The following is a 9,092-nucleotide window of genomic DNA, read 5'->3' as shown; positions in this document are numbered from 1 at the left end:
CCTACTGAAACTTAAAAGCTTTTGTACAGCAAAGGAAACAATAAACAAGTTGAAAAGACAACCCTCAGAATGGGAGAAAACATTTGCAAATGAATCAACGGACAAAGGATTAATCTCCAAAACATATAAACAGCTCAAGCAGCTCAATATTAAAGAAACAAACAACCCAATGCAAAAATGGGCAGAAGACCTAAATAGGCATTTCTCCAAAGAAGACATGCAGATGGCGAGGAAGCACCTGAAAAGCTGCTCAACATCACTAATTATTAGAGAAATGCAAATCAAAACTACAATGAGGTATCACCTCACACCAGTTAGAATGGGCCTCATCAGAAAATCTACAAACAACAAATGCTGGAGAGGGTGTGGAGAAAAGGAAACCTTCTTGCACTGTTGGTGGGAATGAAAATTGATAGAGCCACTATGGAGAACAGTATGGAGGTTCCTTAAAAAACTAAAAATAGAATTACCATATGATCCAGCAATCCCACTACTGGGCATATACCCAGAGAAAACCATAATTCAAAAAGACACATGCACCCCAATGTTCACTGCAGCACTATTTACAGTAGCCAGGTCATGGAAGCAACCTAAATGCCTATCGACAGACGAATGGATAAAAGTGTGGTACATATATACAATGGAATATTACTCAGTCATAAAAAGGAACAAAATTGGGTCATTTGTTGAGATGTGGATGGATCTAGAGACTGTCATATAGAGTGAAGTAAGGCAGAAAGAGAAAAACAAATATCGTATATTAACACATGTATGTGGAACCTAGAAAAATGGTACAGATGAACCGGTTTGCAGGGCAGAAATTGAGACACAGATGTAGAGAACAAATGTATGGACAGCAAGGGGGAAAAGCCATGCGGGGTGGGTATGGTGGTGTGCTGAATTGGGCCATTGGGATTGATATTATACACTGATGTGTATAAAACTGATGAGTAATAAGAACCTGCTGTATAAAAAAATAAATAAAATTCAAAAATTTAAAAAACAAGCAAAAAAAAGAAAGGAAATGACAAAAATTATAAACATGAAAATCAGAACAACATTACGTCTGGGAAAAAGGAAATTTGTTCACCTATCCTTCAAGAGCTGGATAATGTTCTATTTGTTGGGATGGTTGGTGTGCACAGATATTAATTTTATAATATATGTCAATATTTGCTGGGTATGTGAGTAATATTCAAAGCCTTTCTTTCTGCCCTAGTTCCAGAAAATCAAGGTAAAACAGTAGTTTCTTTTAATGTACTTGCCATTTTCTTCCCCTCTTACCTTTTTGACTATATTAATAAATAAATAAAATTAAATTTTAAAAAAATACAAAAAAATTTTTTCAAGCCCAATCCAACATCTCCTTATAGATCTGGGGCGCATTTGAAATCTCCTTAAAAGAACTGTTGACTTATTTTAGTGTTTTAGTTGTTTGTTCCTTCATGGATATCCTCGTCTTCACTGGATAGTAAACAGCTTTCAGGTGGTAACTACTGAGGTATAAACAAAATAAGTAGAAATGACAGAAAGCTTTCAGGTGGTAACTATTAAGATACAACTAGAATAAGTAGTAATGACAGGAACCTGGGTCCAATTCTTAGCTTATACTCTCACAATTCGTAGTTTTGTTTCCTTTTTCCCTTTTTGACACAGAGCTGCCTGCTGGCAGTAGGGTGCTAGGTAACCTTGAAACTATTTTACATGCAATTCGATTCTAGCGCACAGGAAAAGGAAAGTTGATGAGGCTGTACCTCAAAAAGTTTTATAGATTGTACTGATAGTAATACTGTTAATGATACTGAAAATGTTAATATTAAAATGTGCCATGTAGTTGAGGAAAGGGTATTTTCTTTTAAGCTGAGTAGATCCAATTGAAATGTTGATGAGAAATCCTCATTAAGAGTAGTGGTTGGAGACACAGGTGAAGAGGGAGAATCCATTCTGTAAGATTGTTGAAAGGCAAGAGAAGGATTCTTGGGCACGGAAAACTGGCCAAGATGAGAAAAGAGGACTCTCTTCCGATGCATCAGGTAAGAATGCTGAGGGAGAGGTGAGGGTTGGGAGGTAACAGGGAGGTGATAGTTTTGATATTACCTGTGCTGAAAGGGTAGATGGGATAACAGGCATTTAGGAGACTGAGAAATGTGAAATAGTTAAGCAAACAAGAAAACAAGTTGCCTAGGAAAACACACTAGGATTTCAGGGCCATGCTGAGCGCCCAGTTGAAGCTGGTGATCATAAATTTCTGGTGGTACTGATATGTGCTGTCTTGTGAATTTTTCCCATAGTTGTTCTGTTGTACATATAAATATACGGAAAAAGTAAAGAGTTGGATTACACTGGCAGGGTTTTGGCCAGATAGAAGAGATAAGACAGAGCAACAAGGGTTTGTGGCATTGACAAAACTGTTCTTAAAATTATCAACCATGGAAAATAAACTGAATAGGAAGAAAATTAAACCTAGAGGGAAAGATACAGATATGGGGATTGGTCCTTTATTGGAGAGTCCAAAGAGGTCAGGGGATTACCAAGGTGGGAACAGTTGCAAAAGCAAGCCAGAAAGGTGAGAGATAGCGCTGTGGTTGCTCAACATCTAAGTCATTGATCTGGAATATCAGTGATTTTGGTGATTAAAAAATCCAGTGTGACCATGGGAAGAGGTGGCTGAGGTGGAGTAGAAAAGGCCGTCGAGATGAGGGGTTAAGGAAATGAAGAACCAGAGTACTGAAAGAACACTGTGGATATTGAAGCCATCTACAGTGATGGCAGGAATTGGAACAGAGAGAGGACTGTGAGTCTGGTGCCACAGCGTTTGATGAACAACGGAGAGTGGTCCAGTGATAGATGACATTGACAAAGAAAGTGAGCTGGTCATGGAGGGCAAATGGCATAAGCCTCAAAGGAGTAGGGTTTCTGTGAGACAGTGGGTGGATACAGTAATGATCTGGGAGATATAATGAGGAGCAGAAAGACTTCAAATCTGGTCTCTAGAGAGTAAAGTTTATAAGGTTTGGAAGAATCAAACCCACGGCTCTGCTGGGCTGCTAGGGAGCATCAGAGCTGCAATAAGTCAGGTGGAGGCAATGCTTGGAGAAGAGTAGTTTGTGTCGATGAGAGAGCAGCAGTTTCAGGGCTGCATGATTGGAGAGGTGGGAGGTGGGAGGTGGGGATGGAATGGAGGGCAAATAATTTACCACCAATAGTCTGTTTAGTGTTCTCATCTTTCCTGAAGGAGTTTCTCACACTGAAGAACTAAGTTGAGGCTATTTCTGTTAAACATTTACTGTTGCTGAAATAAGAATGTATTGTTCTCTAGAAACTAGTTAGTTCATATGAAACATACAGCAAGTCCGGACTTCAGTTTCCTTATTATAAAATGAACATAATTATTATCCCACAGATTTGCAATGGAATTTAATTTTGTATATATGCACGCACACATACAATATCATTAAAAATAATTGACACTTTGCAGAAATAATGCATACAATGGAATAGAAAATGAATAGAAAAAATCAGGGCAAGAAAAAGGATAGTAAGATGAGGGCAAGGGTGAAGTTAATTACTGGAAATCTTAGGTTCTTACTCAAATGCTGGAGTTTAGCCACAAAATTCCTTGATTTCCTAGAAGTAGATGTGATGAATTCAAAATTCAGTGTCCATGAATGGTGCAGATGAGCTGCAAAAGTGTTAAATAGTGCCCGGAAGTCTCCATTCCACTTACATTATTACTACCAGAGAAGCCGGGTCCACCACCTAGCCCAGATCAGTCTATACTGTACTTTAGTGCTATTTGTTTTGTGATAGTTGTATATTAAAGGTGTGTTGATGGCCATTAAAAAAAAAAATTCCGTGTCTATGAGATTTAAATATTCTGGTTGATTAGTTCAAGTACATCTTTTCCTAGCACTGGGGATTAAAATATCTCTCACAGGATCTCATTAAGCAGAATTCTCATGTAGTTAGAATTTTAAACAATATCCCAACAATCAATGCCATAACAGTAAAACTTTTGCATATTGTGTTACCATTATATGAGAATTTATGCCTAGAAATCAAGTTGCTGCCACCAGATAAAGAGACATACCTTGGGGCTTCCCTGGTGGCGCAGTGGTTGAGAGTCCGCCTGCCGATGCAGGGGACACGGGTTCGTGCTCCGGTCCGGGAGGATCCCGCATGCCGCGGAGCGGCTGGGCCCGTGAGCCATGGCCGCTGGGCCTGCGCGTCCGGAGCCTGTGCTCCGCAACGGGAGAGGCCGCAGCGGTGAGAGGCCCGCGTACCGCAAAAGGGGGAAAAAAAAAAAGAAAGAAATTCCTTGTTTATGGAACTCAAGCCTTTGGAGTAGCCTTCTTCAATTGTGAGCAAATGATTTTTAGCTTTTTTATAAAAATAACTCTAACTTTGAGAAGAAAAATATATGTAAAAGAATTAGTGGGTGTGGATTCAGGGAGAAAGAAGCCCACAACACAGAAGTTAAACAATTCCTCATATGGGATTTAAATTTTTTTAAAAACTCGTTGTTATTTAAAACTAGGCCGTATCCTTCCCAAATCCCATTACATATATAATCTCGTTTAGTCCTCCAGTGAATGCCTGCAGGGAATCACATGAATTGTGAATTGCCTACAGCTGATTCTCTATCTCTCTGCTCCCTGCACACCTGTCACTTCAACCTGAATTGTCTGCTGTTGTTGACTGTTTCCCTGAGCAGAAATTATACCATGCTAGGAGGGCAGACTGACTTATGATATTAGATCTCCTTTTCCAGTACCTTTTTTTTGCGGTATGCGGGCCTCTCACTGTTGTGGCCTCTCCCATTGCGGAGCACAGGCTCCGGACGCGCAGGCTCAGCGGCCATGGCTCACGGACCCAGCTGCTCCGCGGCATGTAGGATTTTCCCGGACCGGGGCACGAACCCGCGTCCCCGGCATCGGCAGGCGGACCCTCAACCACTGCGCCACCAGGGAAGCCCGGCGGTACCACTTTCTTAATCAGGTTCCTTTGATGCTCAGTTCAGCACCCACCCATCTGCCTCTTTCTGATGTGGTTTCTGATGTGGTAACAGACCAGCTTCTGAAGTAAGAGAGCAGGGAAACTGTATGATACATTGGTGTGTCTGTGTGTATGCGTGCTCGTTGTTGTGTGTGTATGTGTGTACATTGTAGCATGCTGTCTAGCACAGAGGAAGGAGGAGCTCAATATAGTAAATAAGTGAATTTTAATTTTTAAAGAAATAGAAGTGGTTGCGGGTTCAGCTCTTCCGCGAGCCCGGGTCGCGGGCTTCAGGCATGGGGTTAGCCAGCCTGGCGTGGCTGCATAGGCTCTTCGCCGCCTACAAGCCCCGGGGCTAAAGTGGAAGCATCTGCGCGATACTGTGGAGCTGCAGCTTTTGAAAGGTCTCAGTGCTGGGAAGCGTCCTGCCTCTGAACATCGTGCTCGCTTCCTGCTGGGCCCCGTGGAAGGCAGTGAAGAGAAGGAGCTGACCTTCACAGCCACCAGTGTGCCCACCCTCATCGACCATCCGCTGGTACGTGGACCAGCATTCACCAGCCTGAAGATTGGCATGGGGCACCGACTGGATGCCCAGGCGCCTGGGGTGCTTGTGCTCGGCATGGAACGTGGACGAAGGCTCCTCACCGATATGTACAACGCTCACCTCACCAAGGATTACACAGTACACGGCCTCCGGGGCAAAGCCACAGACGACTTCTGTGAGGACGGGCGGCTGGTGGAGAAGACGACGTATGTGGTTAAGAATCTGCCTGCCAGTGCAGGGGACACGGGTTCAAGCCCTGGTCTGGGAAAATCCCACATGCCGCGGAGCAACTAAGCCTGTGCGCCCCAACTAGAGCCCACGAGCCACAACTACTGCAGCCCGCGTGCCTAGAGCCCATGCTCCGCAACAAAGAGAAGCCAGCGCAATGAGAAGCCCATGCACCACAAGGAAGAGTAGCCCCTGCTCACCGCGCCTAGAGGAAGCCCGCGCACAGCAACGAAGACCCAACACAGCCAAAAATAAATACAGAAATTAATTAATTAATTTAAAATAAAAAGAAACAGAAGTGGTTAAAGACATTTTATTCCTGGTTTAAGAAAAGGCCTGCATAAATATATTTGCTGCTTTCTAATTACACATAAAACTATTGTATATAAAAATCTACTGGTTTTCATCCAAATTATGCTCTCTTATGGCTACCTAGAAAATCTTACATGCATATATATTGGGTTGGCCAAAAAAGTTCATTCAGGTTTTTCCATAAGATGTTACAAAAACCCGAACAAACAGTTGGCTGACCCAATAGAAGCATCACCACAATTGAACTTATAGAAATGCTGACCTAGATTGTTATTAGGAAAAAACTTGTCTGAGAATCAGAAGATTTTGGTTCTAATGAAAATTTATCTCACTTAATATTTCTGAATCTGTCTCCTTATCTATAAAATGGAACTTACAATATATTGCTTCCTTTTAACAATAGAGTTGTTAAAATCAAAGCACAAAAAATAATTTGCAAGCTCTGATATGAAACATAAATAAAAGGCATTAGGAGGAAAAGCAGTGCTAAGAATGCATTTTCAAAAGCACTTGTCTTTAGGATGTTAAAAGTTACTTCACTAGCAGAAAAAGATGAAACATAAATTCACTGTAATGAACAACATAAATTGGAATGAAGAAATCAAGAAAATATAAACAGACCTAAAATACTAGAAATTGTTTCAATTATATCTACCTACCTAACTACCTACTTAGGACTTACATTCATGCAACAAATATTGATGCAGCTACTATTTGAAACTCCAGTGATTTGTAGTTTGCCTGTCATGCCTACAAACAAAAGTTTTATATAGACATTGTTAAAGAAACGTATTACAACAATGTGGCTGCATGGGGTCCAAATCTTAATCTTCGTAAAACCATAAAATGTCTTTGTTCAATGCATTACATTAGTTATTCGGTCCTGTAGTTTGTGGTTAGTAACAAGATAAATATAAATCATTCTTAGACTCCTGCACTTACAGCTTTTGGATCCCGTTGTGATGCTTAGAGTTAGCATCATATAACATTTCTTCAGTGTTATGAGTTCCCAGTTATACTTCATTATGAAGGTTTAGACATTAAAACCTTCCATTCTTAAACTTAGGTTTTAAAAAATTCCTTTATGATACCTAAATATCAAAATGCTATCTGTATGTTAACTAAGATTTAGTCTGGAAAATATATTAAACAGCTTCCATATATATGGAAGCTAAAAAAAAAGGGTGCACATGAACTTATCTACAAAACAGAAATAGAGTTACAGATGTAGAAAACAAACTTATGGTTACCAGAGGACAAGGGAGGGAGGGATAAATTGGGAGATTGGGATTGACATATACACACTACTATATATAAAATAGATGACTAATAAAGACCTACTGTATAGCACAGGGAACTCTACTCAATACTCTGTTATGGCCTATATGGGAAAAGAATCTAAAAAACAGTGGATATATGTATATGTATAACTGATTCACTTTGCCGTACACCTGAAACTAATACAACATTGTAAATCAACGATACTCCAACAGAAATTAAATTAGAAAAAGAAAAATAAAATAAAAACCATATATAGTAAAGCTGTACAACAGGATGATTTGATGTACAAATACATGGTGAAATGATTACTACAGTCAAGTTAATTAACATGTCATCTCCTTACATAGTTACCATTTTTGTGTGAGATGAGTTCGCCTAAAATCTACTCTCTTAGCGTATTTCCAGTGTTCAATACAGTATTATTAAGTTTAGTCATCATGCCTGTACATTAATGTCTAGACTTATTCATCCAACGTAACTGCAACTTTGTACCCTTTGACCAACATCTTCCCACTTCCCCCACCTCTTCCCCTCCCTGCCAGACCCTGGCAACCACCATTTGACTCTCTGCTTCTATGAGTTCAACACTTTTTATTTTTTTACATTCCATATATAAGTGAGATTATACAGTATTTGCTTTTCTCTGTCTGGCTTATTTCACTTAGCATAATGTCCTCCAGGTTTATACATGTTTTCACAAAAGGCAGGATTTCCTTCTTTCTCATAGCTGAATAATATGCCATTGTATTTATATACCATATCTTCTTTATCCATTCACCCATCAATGGACACTTGGGTTTTTTCTATATCTTGGCTAGTGTGAATAATGCTGCAATGAACATAGGAATACAGATATCTCTTCAAGATCATGATTTCATTTCCTTTGGTTATATACCCAGAAGCGAGATCGCTGGGTCATATGGCAGTTCTTGTTTTAATTTTTTGTGCAGTCTCTATACTGTTTTCCATAATGATTGTACCAATTTACATTTCCACCGACAGTATACAGGGATTCCCTTTTCTTTACATCCTTGCCAGCATTTGCTATCTCTTGTCTTTTTGATACTAGACATCCTAACAGAAGTGAGGTGATATCTCATTGTAGTTTTGAATTGCGTTTTCTGATGATTAGAGATGTTGAGCATCTTTTCATATATCTCTTGGCCATTTGTGTGTCTTCCTTTGAGAAGTGTCTATCTAGGTCTGTTGCCCATTTTTTAATCAAGTTATTTGTCTTCTTGCTATTGAGTTGTTTGAGTTCTTTACATATTTTGGATATTAACCCCTTAACAAATGTATGGTTTGCAAATATCTTCTCACAATCCATACGTTGTTTCTTCACTCTGTTGTTTCCTTGGTTGTGAAGAAGCTTTTAAATTTCATGCAATCCCATTTGTCTATTATTGTTGCCTGCAGTTTTGAGGTCATATACAAAAAAAAAAACACATTGCCCAGACGAATGTCAAGAAGCTTTTCCCCTGCGTTTTCTTCTAATAGTTTTATAGTTTCAGGTCTTATATTTAAGTTTCTAACTATATATGGAGTGAGACAAGGGTCCAATTTCAACCTTCTGCATGTAGAAAACTAGTTTTCTCACAGCACTTATTGCAAAGTCTGTCCTTTCCCCATTGTAAGTTCTTGACACCTTTGTTGAAAATCTGTTGACCATAAGTGAGTAGATTTCTTTCTGGGCTCTCTATTCTGTTTCATTTGTCTATATGTCTGATTTTAT

General features: G+C 39.6%; 1 pseudogene; it reads left to right on the top strand.

The window, feature by feature from the left end:
• Positions 1-5,291: 5,291 nt before the first annotated feature.
• On the top strand, positions 5,292-5,833 carry LOC117312343 (pseudouridylate synthase TRUB2, mitochondrial pseudogene; annotated as a pseudogene).
• Positions 5,834-9,092: the final 3,259 nt, after the last annotated feature.

This window comes from Tursiops truncatus, chromosome 5, assembly GCF_011762595.2.
Source record: "Tursiops truncatus isolate mTurTru1 chromosome 5, mTurTru1.mat.Y, whole genome shotgun sequence".
In the NCBI taxonomy this organism is placed as follows: Eukaryota; Metazoa; Chordata; class Mammalia; order Artiodactyla; family Delphinidae; genus Tursiops; species Tursiops truncatus.
The sequence above is the reverse complement of the archived record's forward strand: the minus strand, read 5'-3'. Positions and strand labels throughout refer to the sequence as shown.